Genomic DNA, 14,807 nt, shown 5'->3' with positions numbered 1-14,807 from the left:
CAGGGGCAGTCCAGCACCGAAATACAATGGCAATTCCAATCTGAACGAGAGTACCACCAGCAACCCCATACACGTGTTTCACCCTTGTTGGGGATCATCAGTGAGGTGAAGCTGATGCCTCTCTAAGCACAGTGAGAGGGAGACCACGTCTGGTTGCCCCCAGGAGACCTAGGGTTACCAATCCCAGGTTCCTTAACAAATAGTTTTACAAAGGTAGCGGGCGCCCCTCTCTCGCAAGAACAGACATGATAACCTGTTCAGTGGTTATTAACCACTTGAGAGTTCGCAGCCACTGCTTTTACTCACTGTGCCTTTCACAGATGGGAAATATCCATTTGCATATCAGTCTTTGTCCTGCCCAGGGGCAGTCCAGCACCGAAATACAATGGCAATTCCAATCTGAACGAGAGTACCACCAGCAACCCCATACACGTGTTTCACCCTTGTTGGGGATCATCAGTGAGGTGAAGCTGATGCCTCTCTAAGCACAGTGAGAGGGAGACCACGTCTGGTTGCCCCCAGGAGACCTAGGGTTACCAATCCCAGGTTCCTTAACAAATAGTTTTACAAAGGTAGCGGGCGCCCCTCTCTCGCAAGAACAGACATGATAACCTGTTCAGTGGTTATTAACCACTTGAGAGTTCGCAGCCACTGCTTTTACTCACTGTGCCTTTCACAGATGGGAAATATCCATTTGCATATCAGTCTTTGTCCTGCCCAGGGGCAGTCCAGCACCGAAATACAATGGCAATTCCAATCTGAACGAGAGTACCACCAGCAACCCCATACACGTGTTTCACCCTTGTTGGGGATCATCAGTGAGGTGAAGCTGATGCCTCTCTAAGCACAGTGAGAGGGAGACCACGTCTGGTTGCCCCCAGGAGACCTAGGGTTACCAATCCCAGGTTCCTTAACAAATAGTTTTACAAAGGTAGCGGGCGCCCCTCTCTCGCAAGAACAGACATGATAACCTGTTCAGTGGTTATTAACCACTTGAGAGTTCGCAGCCACTGCTTTTACTCACTGTGCCTTTCACAGATGGGAAATATCCATTTGCATATCAGTCTTTGTCCTGCCCAGGGGCAGTCCAGCACCGAAATACAATGGCAATTCCAATCTGAACGAGAGTACCACCAGCAACCCCATACACGTGTTTCACCCTTGTTGGGGATCATCAGTGAGGTGAAGCTGATGCCTCTCTAAGCACAGTGAGAGGGAGACCACGTCTGGTTGCCCCCAGGAGACCTAGGGTTACCAATCCCAGGTTCCTTAACAAATAGTTTTACAAAGGTAGCGGGCGCCCCTCTCTCGCAAGAACAGACATGATAACCTGTTCAGTGGTTATTAACCACTTGAGAGTTCGCAGCCACTGCTTTTACTCACTGTGCCTTTCACAGATGGGAAATATCCATTTGCATATCAGTCTTTGTCCTGCCCAGGGGCAGTCCAGCACCGAAATACAATGGCAATTCCAATCTGAACGAGAGTACCACCAGCAACCCCATACACGTGTTTCACCCTTGTTGGGGATCATCAGTGAGGTGAAGCTGATGCCTCTCTAAGCACAGTGAGAGGGAGACCACGTCTGGTTGCCCCCAGGAGACCTAGGGTTACCAATCCCAGGTTCCTTAACAAATAGTTTTACAAAGGTAGCGGGCGCCCCTCTCTCGCAAGAACAGACATGATAACCTGTTCAGTGGTTATTAACCACTTGAGAGTTCGCAGCCACTGCTTTTACTCACTGTGCCTTTCACAGATGGGAAATATCCATTTGCATATCAGTCTTTGTCCTGCCCAGGGGCAGTCCAGCACCGAAATACAATGGCAATTCCAATCTGAACGAGAGTACCACCAGCAACCCCATACACGTGTTTCACCCTTGTTGGGGATCATCAGTGAGGTGAAGCTGATGCCTCTCTAAGCACAGTGAGAGGGAGACCACGTCTGGTTGCCCCCAGGAGACCTAGGGTTACCAATCCCAGGTTCCTTAACAAATAGTTTTACAAAGGTAGCTTCACCTCACTGATGATCCCCAACAAGGGTGAAACACGTGTATGGGGTTGCTGGTGGTACTCTCGTTCAGATTGGAGTTGCCATTGTATTTCGGTGCTGGACTGCCCCTGGGCAGGACAAGGACTGATATGCAAATGGATATTTCCCATCTGTGAAAGGCACAGTGAGTAAAAGCAGTGGCTGCGAACTCTCAAGTGGTTAATAACCACTGAACAGGTTATCATGTCTGTTCTTGCGAGAGAGGGGCGCCCGCTACCTTTGTTAAACTATTTTTAAGGAACCTGGGATTGGTAACCCTAGGTCTCCTATAAAGAAAAAAAAAAAAAAAACTCCCTCTCACTGTGCTTAGAGAGGCATCAGCTTCACCTCACTGATGATCCCCAACAAGGGTGAAACACGTGTATGGGGTTGCTGGTGGTACTCTCGTTCAGATTGGAGTTGCCATTGTATTTCGGTGCTGGACTGCCCCTGGGCAGGACAAGGACTGATATGCAAATGGATATTTCCCATCTGTGAAAGGCACAGTGAGTAAAAGCAGTGGCTGCGAACTCTCAAGTGGTTAATAACCACTGAACAGGTTATCATGTCTGTTCTTGCGAGAGAGGGGCGCCCGCTACCTTTGTTAAACTATTTTTAAGGAACCTGGGATTGGTAACCCTAGGTCTCCTATAAAGAAAAAAAAAAAAACTCCCTCTCACTGTGCTTAGAGAGGCATCAGCTTCACCTCACTGATGATCCCCAACAAGGGTGAAACACGTGTATGGGGTTGCTGGTGGTACTCTCGTTCAGATTGGAGTTGCCATTGTATTTCGGTGCTGGACTGCCCCTGGGCAGGACAAGGACTGATATGCAAATGGATATTTCCCATCTGTGAAAGGCACAGTGAGTAAAAGCAGTGGCTGCGAACTCTCAAGTGGTTAATAACCACTGAACAGGTTATCATGTCTGTTCTTGCGAGAGAGGGGCGCCCGCTACCTTTGTTAAACTTTGTTTACTATTTGTAGCTCTATTTTTAAAGAACAGCAAATTATGAAAAAGGAGTTAATTAAACTGGTGGATGTGATACTGAATATTTCAAAACCTGCAGTGGAGACTAATGATAACATACATTATCATGGACCAATGGATATAATTGACTCTTATGTGGGTAGTCCGAATGCCGATGATTCTATCCTCGCTGTACATGATGACACTTTTGTGCCTCCAAAGGTGGTGGTTTAGGCCTGGCCACTATAGCTGTGGCAAGCAGCACACAGCCAAAAATGTAAGAAAATATGAACAAATAAGACAGACCACTTCTAGAAACAAAAAGGAAAGTAACATGGAAAAAAGGGGGCGCAATCTTTGGCTGAAACAACTTTAGGGAGAGTTGCATGTGCTGAATCACCTGATAATTTTTGTTTGGTTGAAGACGAACCAGCAATGAAGATAGATGGGTCATTGCAAACAACAACAAAAAAGGAAAAGGAAATAAGGCTATAATAAATTGTTTAACTAAACAAAAAAAGGGCTGTAAACAAGGAAGAATAGAAACTGGTTGAACAATGAAGAGGGACATAAGAACAAGGTCTTGTTCTCTCACATGGAGGATACGAGTGAGGATGTGAATATAAATGAGTCTATGGGTGAAAATAATGAGCCTGAGTATTGGGCAGCTTCGGAAGATACGGAAATGCCATTTACACAGGGACAAAAAATCGTTACTGTGATATCAGGAATAAAATATATCTTAAGTCCCATTGAGATTAGAACCAAAACGATTAAAATTGTGGATACTTAGGCTTCTATCTATAACACTTTTCTAAACAGAAAACATTTGTTAAAATTGATATACTAAGTAACAGATATAAAAGATATTTCCTCACAGGAGATTACATTGGTAGAAATTCCTCAAACTGCTTGTGAATCAAACTGGACAATATTACATCTGGTATCCCCTATTGTGTCTGAATGTATACTAATATACGCAAACTTGTTTAGAGAGATGAGATATGGGATATGAGATTATCAGGATGGAAGAAAAAGTGGTAAATTGTGTGGGGGTTAAACGAAAACAGACTAATGGAAAACATGTAAGCCAAGGGACAGTGAGTATTGAGAACCTAGTATGTTAAATTGTGGAGGGAATAAATGTCAGTGGTCTGCATACCTCTACAATTGATAACAGGACTCTGTTAAATGAAGATTGAAATGAAATTGATTGACAGAACAGTCCAATTAGGAAGAAATTATGTTTGATAACATTGAACTCTAGAGGATTCCATTATTTTGTCTCTAATAGCTGTGGTATGTCATTCTTGTTGAATGTGTACATATTTGCTATCCAAGAAATGTGTTTACTCCATGACTTCACCCAAGATGGATATCTAATTATCGAGAGAAAGCTAAACATTCAAAGTTGGGTAGACCATAGGGAGGTCTTCTATTGAGTGCAAGAATTACTTATCCTTAACACAATATAGCTATTCAGTGACCAATCCCTATATCCTGGCTGCAGTTTTAGATTCTAATCTGAACTGTGTGGAGCAAAAAAAAATACCTATCATCAATGTATAAAATCCACCAAACAATTTATATTCTTGTGGTGTTATTGAAGTATTAGTGAAAATCTTCGATGAGTGGGCCAGGGATAATGCTATGACTCTCTATATAATTATATGGGATTTAAACTATCTAAGATTTACTAAATTGGGACAATAAATTTGGGAGAGACACAATATGACAAATCAGTTGAGGGCCACCATTATACAAGAGATGGATGAGACTATAAAGCCTAATGACGTATGTGCATAATTTATATACACTTACCGCTTGCTCCAACTTTATACAAATAAAGTGGAGGGTAGTAACTGTCCATTTACATGGTTTGCTATGAATAAATACTCATGGATAGATTACATACTTTTCCCAAATTTTCAGAATCTGTGGGCCAACTCTGTTTGATTCCCACACATCTAAGTGATCATGTAGTAAAGAAACGTGATATTCAATATTGTTGTAATGAGAAAGATTCAATGCCGGGTGGTTGTATGTTTAAATCATGGTGGTAATCAAATGTATTGGCCTACCGTGAATATTGAGAGATACATTACCTTTTTTGATGATTTGTTATATGAAAATTGTTTTGAAGGTAATATATGACTTGACATGTTTGTAACGGTGTCCAGTCAAAGGATCGATTACAAAAGGCTTGAATGCAAGAGGTGAGATCAATAGGGTCGAAAACCAAAGGTTCAAATTATTCTTTGTTTATATATTTATTTTTGGGTTTCCGTGTAGGTAAAAAAAAGTGGTTTTTACTACAAAAACAGGGGTTGGCGGGGACCCCCCCCAAAAAAAATATATATATTACAAAAACAAAATAAAATAATTTTGAACCTTTTGTTTTCGAGACTATTGACTCGAACCTTTTGTCATTCGACCCTTTGCAGTCGATCCTTTGACCTATAACCATTTGTAATACTTTCTGAATACGCTAAGAGATATATACATACTTTTACTACTAGATACGCTGATAAAATTAAAACTAAGAGAAAAAAAGAGACATAAAAAGAAATTAAACTTGTAAGGAGGAGCATTAACTTTGAATTTACTCTACAGAAAAGAATTGCTAACTTAAAAATGGCATACAAACATTTTATTAAAAGACATAAGGCTTCTGAAATCGGAACAAAATGGTTTCAACTACGCAATATACTTAAAACCACTGATGGTCGCTAGATTTTGGGATTCATATAGGTCCCACTCTAACAATTATAAGGGAAAATAAAATTATTCCAATAACTCAAACTGTGGATGTAACATATAATAGATCCAATACTATCTCGGTGAAGAAGAAAAGTGTGGGTGACGTGATAGAGATGATAAACTTGACTTCGGCATGGAGAATCTTGAGAATATGTCAGCCAAGCCGAAGCCATCCAGCCGGGCCTGATGGGATACCGAATTTGATTTATAAACATAGGCCCTTATTTTGTTCCAGAATCATAAGCATGGGATTTGTACCAACTAGCTGGAGAGCATCAATTTTCATTCCAGTCTTTAAAAAGGGTGCAAGGGACAATCCTAATAAATATAGAATGCTTGCCATGTCTGATGCCTGTTCAAAAATAGTTGCACAAGTACTGGTTGAATTAAATGCCTGGATAAAAATAAAACAACTTGTTATCTAAATTGCAAACTGGCATCAGACGGGGGATGGTACTGTGTATAATTTATGGACCCTGCTGTATTTAATACGACAGAGCATCAAAAATATAAATCCTTATATATTTGCTTCATCGATTATGAAGGAGCTTTCGACACAGTTGAAACAGAAATCCTGTGGTCTAAGTTGAGAGGAAGAAATCTAAGCTCTGTGGTATTGTACTTTATCCAGGAGCTATATAGTGATAATGTTGTCCAGGTGCGTCTTAACCAGGAGCGAAAGTTGAGTGAGAAAATGTATACTAACTTTGGACTCAAGCAAGGTTGCACACTTGCGCCCACATTATATTATCTATATGTGTCAACATGTGTAACATTTCGGGTGAAGCTCATAATTTCTCCCCTAATATTGAAAGAACACTAACAAGTTGACTTGCATACGCGGATGATACTCTACTGATAGACCAGACCCTGATTGGGTTACAGCATGGCATGGACAAACTATGCCAATATTCTAAAAAATGTAATCCAAGCATTAATTATAGTAAAACCAAAATCATGATGATTTGCACTCACAAGAGAAAGTCTCAAAAATTCAGATGGAAAATGGAGAATCAGAATATTGAGGTGGTGCATACTTATATCTATTTAGGAATATGTATATCGGATTCCTTGAATGTGACTATGCTGGAGAACTATGTATGCCAGAAAATTGAAAAAAGGTTCCTGGCAATTTTGAATTTTATAAAACATAAGAGTGGTTTATCAATTGAAGGTTTGGTAAAATTATATAAAATGTGTTTAATCCCATGTTTGTGTTATGGTTTGGAAATCTTTACTATAAAAGAAAAAATGTGGATTAAGAAATTGGAAGGAAAGCTATGGCGCAGTGCTGGGTCCACCTAAAAACACACCAGTTCAGGGGATTGATTGTGAGCCTGGTCTGACATCACTCAATACACATTATGCTATCTAAGACTGATGATAAGGAATCAATATGTTCAGACTTTTGTAGAATACTTAAGGATAACAGTAATAGATGTACTTTGAAAGAATGGAAAAAGTATGTCCGTCAATTGTTCGTTTGAGGCAGTGACTCCTGTCATGGTAATGGAAAAGAAAACAAAAAATGTGGCTAGTATCTAGGACCGTAATACCAATATTATTAAATTGGGAAAACTGAAAAAATATGCTTTATACGTTAAACAAAGTTTTCTGGTAGAGTCTCTCTGTAATTATCTCATTAATCATTATGCTATTAATGTAATAAGGTTCAGAATGATGCTTAGACTCGAGTTGCTCCCTACCATCTCACAAATTGGTGCTTGGAGATGTATTCCATATCCTCAAAGTCTATGTAGATTTTGTAACATCGAGATTGAGAACTCAAGACACCTTTTAACTGGGTGTGGGAAATTAGGAGTCATATATAAAAAGGGTTATCCTAATCTAAGATATGAATTGGTAAATTATACATCGGATCAATCTTGGGCTTTAATATTATCTGGAAATTCAACTATATAAGATTTTACAGTATACCATAAGTGTACGAAAATACGAGATTACTAGAGACTGTCTAATTCATTGTATATCTTAAAGTGACCTTCTTGTAGAATATATGTTTCTCAATAACTTGATTGGAAATGCATATATTTTAAGTTTTAATTGGACATAGATGAGTGTATGTTACTATCTATTGGAAAAAACGGCTGCCGACTTGGGCAAGGCGAGAAGCGAACGCCACAATAGACCACATATTTGTGTCCACGCCGTTGTTGGCAGTGATAAGTTTTTTTGACGTGATCAATGCGCCGGCTAGTGACCACAACTTGCTGGTGACAGTTTGGTCAACAACACAGGTGGAAAGAGACTACGCGTTGCCACAGCTCTCCACGAATAACCAGCGAACAAGAGTGAAAATATCGGCTAAAGCAATAAAAGAACTAGGACACAAATACCAGGCACAGGCAGAACGGGGGACAAGCGAGCAGATCGACTACTTACCTTTATTGGTCGCATACAAAGTCAAGGCCACCAACAGAGCCAATCACAACTGCTCGCACCACAGATTTGACAACATCGTGGTGCTAAAACGCAAGGAGATGAGAAGGCTAAAACGACAAGCTAAAGTGAGAGGAACTGCGGCAGCAATAACCGAGGCAGCAGAGGGGTGCCGACAGTACAAAAACTGGCTCAAAAACTATCGCCTGACCCTATATCAACAGGACTCAGAAGCTATTCTGAAAACAATAGTATCCAACAACAGCAGAGAGTTCTGGAGCCTCCTGAATTCAACACACTCTGACGGAAGAACTGCTTTTATTTCAAACATCGGCGAAGCTACCTGGGTAGAATTCTTCAGCGCATTGTTTAGGAAGTCCGAAGAAGAGCAAACAGAGAAGCTGGCAAAGACACCATTACCATGGATCAGAGTGGATGACATCGAGGACATCACAACACTAATTAAGAGACTGAAAAACTCCCGAGCCCCAGGCCCTGACGGCATCTCGAACGTTGACCTGAAGTCCTTCGAGGAAAATTGGGCCCCCCTTCTCAGTAAAATCTTTCAAAGATGTGCCCAACTACAATCTATTCCTCCATCATGGAAAACGGCCACAGTCGTTCCAATTTACAAGAAGGGAGATAAAGAAGATCCAAAAAACTACAGGCCGATCGCCCTTCTCGACTGTATTGGTAAAGTGTTTGGTTCTCTCGTTCTGAGAGAATTCAACAACTGGGCCAAAACGGCGGGTTGCCATGACTACCTACAAACAGGTTTTAAAAAAGGACTGGGCACAGCAGCCAACATACTGATGCTCAGCGTGTTCAAAGGGAAAGTGTTGGAGGGTGGACCGCGACTTTACCTAATCTTCATCGACCTCACCCAGGCGTTTGACAAGGTGGAGCGCCCGCGGCTCTGGCAGAAACTCAAAACCTGGGGCTGCCCTACCCCGATCCTGGAGCCGATCAAAGCACTGTACACCGGCACCACCATGCGAGTAAGATTAAACCAACACGGCCTCCTGTCCCCAGCGATTCCAACCGCCAGAGGGGTGAAACAGGGGTGCCCTTTGGCCCCAGCCCTATTTATCTCCTTCCTGGGGGACCTGCAAACAACGTTCGAAGAAGTCCACTGCTTCCCACCAAAGTTGGGCGATACACACGTGAATAGAATTCTATACGCAGACGACCTGGTCCTCCTAGACCACACTGTCGTGGGCCTACAGCGGCAACTAAAGAAACTCTCGGAATACATGGCTGACAACAAATTGGAGATAAACGAAAAAAAGACAAAATTTATGATCCTGTCTACAAAACCAAAGAAGGTGGAAAAAACCGCTCTGTTCTTGGGAAAGCAGCGGGTCGAAAAAGTCGCCGAATTTAGATACCTTGGAGTGACACTCGATGGCTCAAGAAATGAATTAGCAATGCAAGCCCACCTCAAAAGAACAACGAAAAAGCTGATTGCACAAGCCAAAGCAATTAACAGAAAATTTGGTCGCTTCTCCCTAATTCCTGTTGTAGACTTCTACAAGAAAAAGGTTATTCCCACCTTGACCTACGGCGTCAACGCCCTTCCGAATTTACCCACTGTTGTGTGGCCGAGACTGGAAGCGATGTTTTGGAGAGGGACACTGGGTCTCCCTAATTCCACCTCGGTGACCGTCATAAGGAAGGAACTCAGCCTACTATCACTCGAGGGAACAGTGAAATCCAGCATGCTTATGCTTTACCGCAAAACCAGAATTTCGCCTGACCCATCAATTTACAATCTAATCAAGAAAGAATGTGAAAACGGCCAAAGTAAATTGCTAAACCGTTGGACAAAAATAAACCAGGCTCTGCTGGCTATGACAGAGTGCGACGAAGAGACACTTGTCAGAAACCCTACAAAAATTCATAACAAGCTGAAAGAAATCGACTGGATCCATACCAACGAGGCAGCTCTAAAGAACAAACTGACACAGCACCTCCCGCCAAACAGCAGAAGATTCAACGATTTACAACCGTACATCAAAAAGTTCCCTTCTAGACACGCTCGCGATTTAATAATGAGAGCGCGGCTAAACCTCCTGTTAACTAACGAAATTTTAGCAATCAGAGGGCTTTCCCTATCGAACGAGTGCCGATTCTGCAAAACGCCAGGAACAATAGAATCGATTAGGCATTTGCTCTTAGCATGTCCTCGCACAGCCAGGATCCGAACAGTCTACCTGTCGAAGATCTTTTCGGAGCACACTTTAAGCGACCAGGACGTTTGTTGGTCCAGACTGATGGCCGGAGATAGACCCTCGTGGCGGCTGGCCACCTACAAAATGTTGGTCTATATAAACACTGAACTTCTCAGCCGACCGCCCTCAGGTTGAGCGGTCCGTCCAACGACCTTCGATGAGTTCCGGCCTCAACACAATTCAACATAATACAATACAATACTTCTCCCGTTTTAATCATCACCGATGACACTACAGCTTCGCACTGAAAATGAAAAGTCTTCTATTGTAAAAATCTTATTGATTAAAAGCAATAAAAAAAAAAAAAAGGTTTTATATAATATGATATTATTTTATTTCTTAAATTCTACATTGAATCATGTGTTTGTGATTATGTATTTTTTTTGCAATGTGTTAAAAAGTTTATTCAACCAAAACTACACTGAATTATATTTGTTTAAACTACTAGCAGAAGTGCAAGCACTCTAAGCAAAGGGGCAATAGAAGAAGTAATGTAGAGGGAAAGTAAGAAAGGTGTACTCCCAAAAATACAGGACATTGAGACCAATATTCGATGTTCGACTTCTAAACCGATTAGTAAAGAGACAAAAGTTTCAAATGACAGCCTTACAGGAAGTAATTCCACTACTTTTGGAAATATCTCACATGATTCCCCTGGATATGAAAGATCCCTATTTTCATATTTTGATGCATCCAAGACACTACAGCATCAGCACTTCAAGGTGAGTGCCTGCAAAAGTTCAAGGTTTTACATTTTGGAATAACATAAGCTCCAAGAGTGTTTACAAAGATCCTGGCGGTGTTGACAGCACATCAATGCGGACAAGGACGACCTTTGTTTTCTTTAAAAGACCACTGGCATTTAATGAGTAACAGTGCCAACCAGTGCAGACAGCACACAGAAGAGACAAAAAAACTCCATCATTTAGGGTTCAGACTTAATGCCAAGAACTCAAGTCTCATACCCAGTCATAATACAATGTTTTCTGGGGGCGATCTTCAATACCCAACAGTCAATGTAGAGGATACAAGCCTTTGTGGCAGTGTTTCCCCTTCACAAGATGTCAAAGTCTCTGACGCAGAGGAATGCAATGAAAATGCTGAAAATAATGTCATAATCTATTAATTTGGTCTTGCAAATGAAACCCATTTAGGAGTGGTTGAATTTGTAGTGGTACCGGGCAATGGGCGACTGGAAATAGCTAATTGGGACAACAGCAAAATATATACAGTTGGTAAAATGGAATGTACAATACCCCATGAGGTCATGACCTTACACAACGTCCAGCTCATAGGTAGTACTGACAACAGGTGTCTCACTCGCAGGCTAGGGAGCATATCTACAAACCATAGGATTTGCAAGGGAGCAAGGCACGCCAGCAGCAGCTATTGCACATCAATGTTCTAGAAATCTAGGCAGTCTTTCAACCCCTCGATAGTTTCCAAATATAGGTCAAATGGAAACATGTTCTAGTATGGACAGAAAAAACAAAAAACAACTGCAATGTTTTCTATGAACAAGCAAGGTCGATCATGCGCTCTCTCACATGTATAACATATGTAGCACTGGTGCCTGCAAAGAGGGATTACCCTGATAGTACTACATGTGTCGCAGATACATAATTAACTACCAGCCAGTCTCAATCACCATTCGCAGCAAGGACACAAATGTCAAATAAACCCCAAAACATTGGCAGTAATATATGCTACTTAGGGGACACCAAACCTAGATCTCTTTGTCATATAAGAGAACACAAAAGGCCTGCACTGCACCTACAGCCCACAACACGGTTAACTAAGCAAGGGGATCGCTAGGGATATTTCCATATGCTTTTAGAAATAGGGTAATGAGATTGACCCCGTAAAAGGGGCCCAAGAACCCCAGAGATGGAGAGGGGGATCTGAGTGGGATCCCTGTTACCGGGCTGGAACCCTGATCTGCATTGAGCCATGCATGTATATTGGTACCCCTTTTCGGGACCTGATGCATAGCCTCCTCTCTCCTGGCCATGTCTCTTTCTCTAATCTTTCAGGTGGCTCCCAGGATGAAGTAACAACCAGAAAAGAACTGGACCTACAGGAACCACAATGCACCTGGGCCTAACAGACAAGTCCTGGCCTGGAGGTCGAATGGGCTGGTTACCCAAATAAAAATAGACTAGGCTTCCCCAATCAGGAGTGGAATGGGTACAAAACACCCACAACAGACTATCCAGGAATGCAACAGGGTTGAAAGGGTGCAGCATCACAGAAGGGGCCGATTTGGGATTAGAGGAGCTAAAAATTGACCCAGGGAAGAAGCTCACTCAGGTCGCCAATGGGAGCAGAGAGAACCTTCTAGTCAGGAAGTGGTGAGATATAAACGGCAATAAGAATCAGTAGGCAGTGAGAGGTGTTTGGGTGAGGCTGGAGGAAGACCAAGAGACCAGCAAGGAGTGTGCAATGGATGGAGGAGGGCTTGGAGGAGACGTTTAGCATGTTTGGAGAGAGTGAAGACAAGGTGTTGGCATAGAGAGGGTGGTAACAATTTGGTTGTTTGTCAGTGAGTGATTGAGGATCGTTTGCGGGAGAACAGAAGGGGGATTTAAGAGTAAGAGTTTGAGAGGGAGAAAGTGTTTGAGAGGAATGAGATTTGAAGGGAAGAGGATATTACAGGAGGGAGGGAGCTGGGGTAGAGAGAGGAGAAGGGAGAGAGAGTGGTAGGAGAGAAAGAGAGAGAGAGAGAGAGAGACAGAGAGACAGAGAGAGAGAAAGAAGAGAGAGAGCGAGAGAGAGAGAGAGAGAGAGAGAGAGAGAGAGAGACCTCTGGCAAACGCGGCATACTGGAGCCATATTAGTCGCTACATCATTCCACAACCTATGGCAGCTCCCACTGCTTCCAACCATGGGGCCAGCCTGACTATTGGGCAGTACCGGAAAGAATCTCTGTCCTGTGAGGGCCCGCTCGGCACCATACCGGCCCCTCAGGACCACAATGCTTTCCTGACAGCCCCAGGGATGTCCTTGCCTGGGACCACATGTGGATGGTCATCAGGCCCTCCATCACCTCCCTCCGCCCCGCAGGGGTTCCAAGTGGACTGAACTCCGGCGATATGGAGATCACTCACTGGCCCCCACTCCCCCCACAAGGGATCCAAGAGCCTGTTTTCCTTGAAAGATTCTTCTGCCCTGATGGAGTAGGAACCAAGGAGGCCCTGCTAAGTTTCTCCCCAGAGCCCCACATCGGGAAGATGTCGGTTCCTGGGTGGATGACAGGATATTATTTAACTAAGGCTTATGGGTCGAGGAGGTAATGCTAGTTTCAGTTACCTCAGAGGCTCATGTTCCCTTCGCACTCTACACACTGACCCAGGCAATATGAAAGACGCCCTTTATTGTCCTCTAGACAGAGGTGGTTTAGGAATCTATACTACAAGGAAACCATAGAGTCACAGCTTATTCTGGAGGAGACTCGTGCTGATCTGTTTTTAAGGGGGTATCATAAAGGTTTTTAAAATGCCCAGAAACTTTGCAATTAATGGTAAAGCTAAAATGCATACAAATGTATTTCGCCTCTAAGGAAGCCTTTGAAATATGCTAAAAAAAACATCTGCCACAGCACAGCATGTCCATAATTGCTACCAGGGATGTAATCATCTCACAACATACATGCCAACAGTGTCAATTCCATTCTGGACAAGCTAGTCCAGTCTTATTTTTAAATTGGCACTCTTGGACTGGTGATCCTGGATTACCTCATTATAAAACCAGGACTACAAGTTGTAGAAGGCAAAGTTAAAACCAGGACTGGCTTAGTGTCTCCCAAATGGAATGGATCATTGTGTCATGTATGCCACAATCTCCGTGCCCCGAGAGGTTAATGGTGTGGTGCATTGCAGTGTTCCCACGCTGCTCAACCTCTTCTTCCCACAGCTGCGCGCAGAGATGTCAGGTTTAACCTGGCCATGCATGAGAAGGCCTTGCAGTCCTGTTTTTGCCTGAAATTCTGGGAATTGTAGTATTCTAAAGTTTGAATGAGGAAGAATCCCGCGTGGCCCCGGAAAACCTGAGAGATTTGTGCTTGCTGTGGAACGCTTTGTAGCGAAAAAAAGAGAGACCAGTGTTCACATTGGGCTACACTTCACAAAACATGGCCAGACGTGTCTCAGGTGGAAAAGGTTGGTTCAATGTGACAGGCCCAAGCTTGCAAAACATTGCTAACCTGGCTCCTCACAATTATAGACTAACCAAATAATAAACATAACAATTAACACCGTTAGGCAACCCCTCACCCAATCCCCTATTCCCTCACTTCAAAACTTCCCTCTATGCCGTAAACCCTCTAGATGTTATCACTCTGGCCCTACCCTCTCCCTGAGCCAATGTCTGTGCTTCTTCCCTTTCTGTACCCTCGGGCTAGCCTAACCATCCGAACAG

General features: G+C 42.8%; 1 protein-coding gene across 1 annotated transcript in view; it reads right to left on the bottom strand.

Annotated features, from left to right (window-relative positions):
- The window catches only part of LOC138510557 (liver-expressed antimicrobial peptide 2-like), a 286,329-nt gene that overhangs the window by 268,376 nt on the left and 3,146 nt on the right, over window positions 1-14,807 (bottom strand). The gene's annotated exons all lie outside the window — the stretch shown is intronic.

Source organism: Ambystoma mexicanum, chromosome 6p, assembly GCF_040938575.1.
Source record: "Ambystoma mexicanum isolate Mex_15411 chromosome 6p, UKY_AmexF1_1, whole genome shotgun sequence".
In the NCBI taxonomy this organism is placed as follows: domain Eukaryota; kingdom Metazoa; phylum Chordata; class Amphibia; order Caudata; family Ambystomatidae; genus Ambystoma; species Ambystoma mexicanum.
The sequence above is the reverse complement of the archived record's forward strand: the minus strand, read 5'-3'. Positions and strand labels throughout refer to the sequence as shown.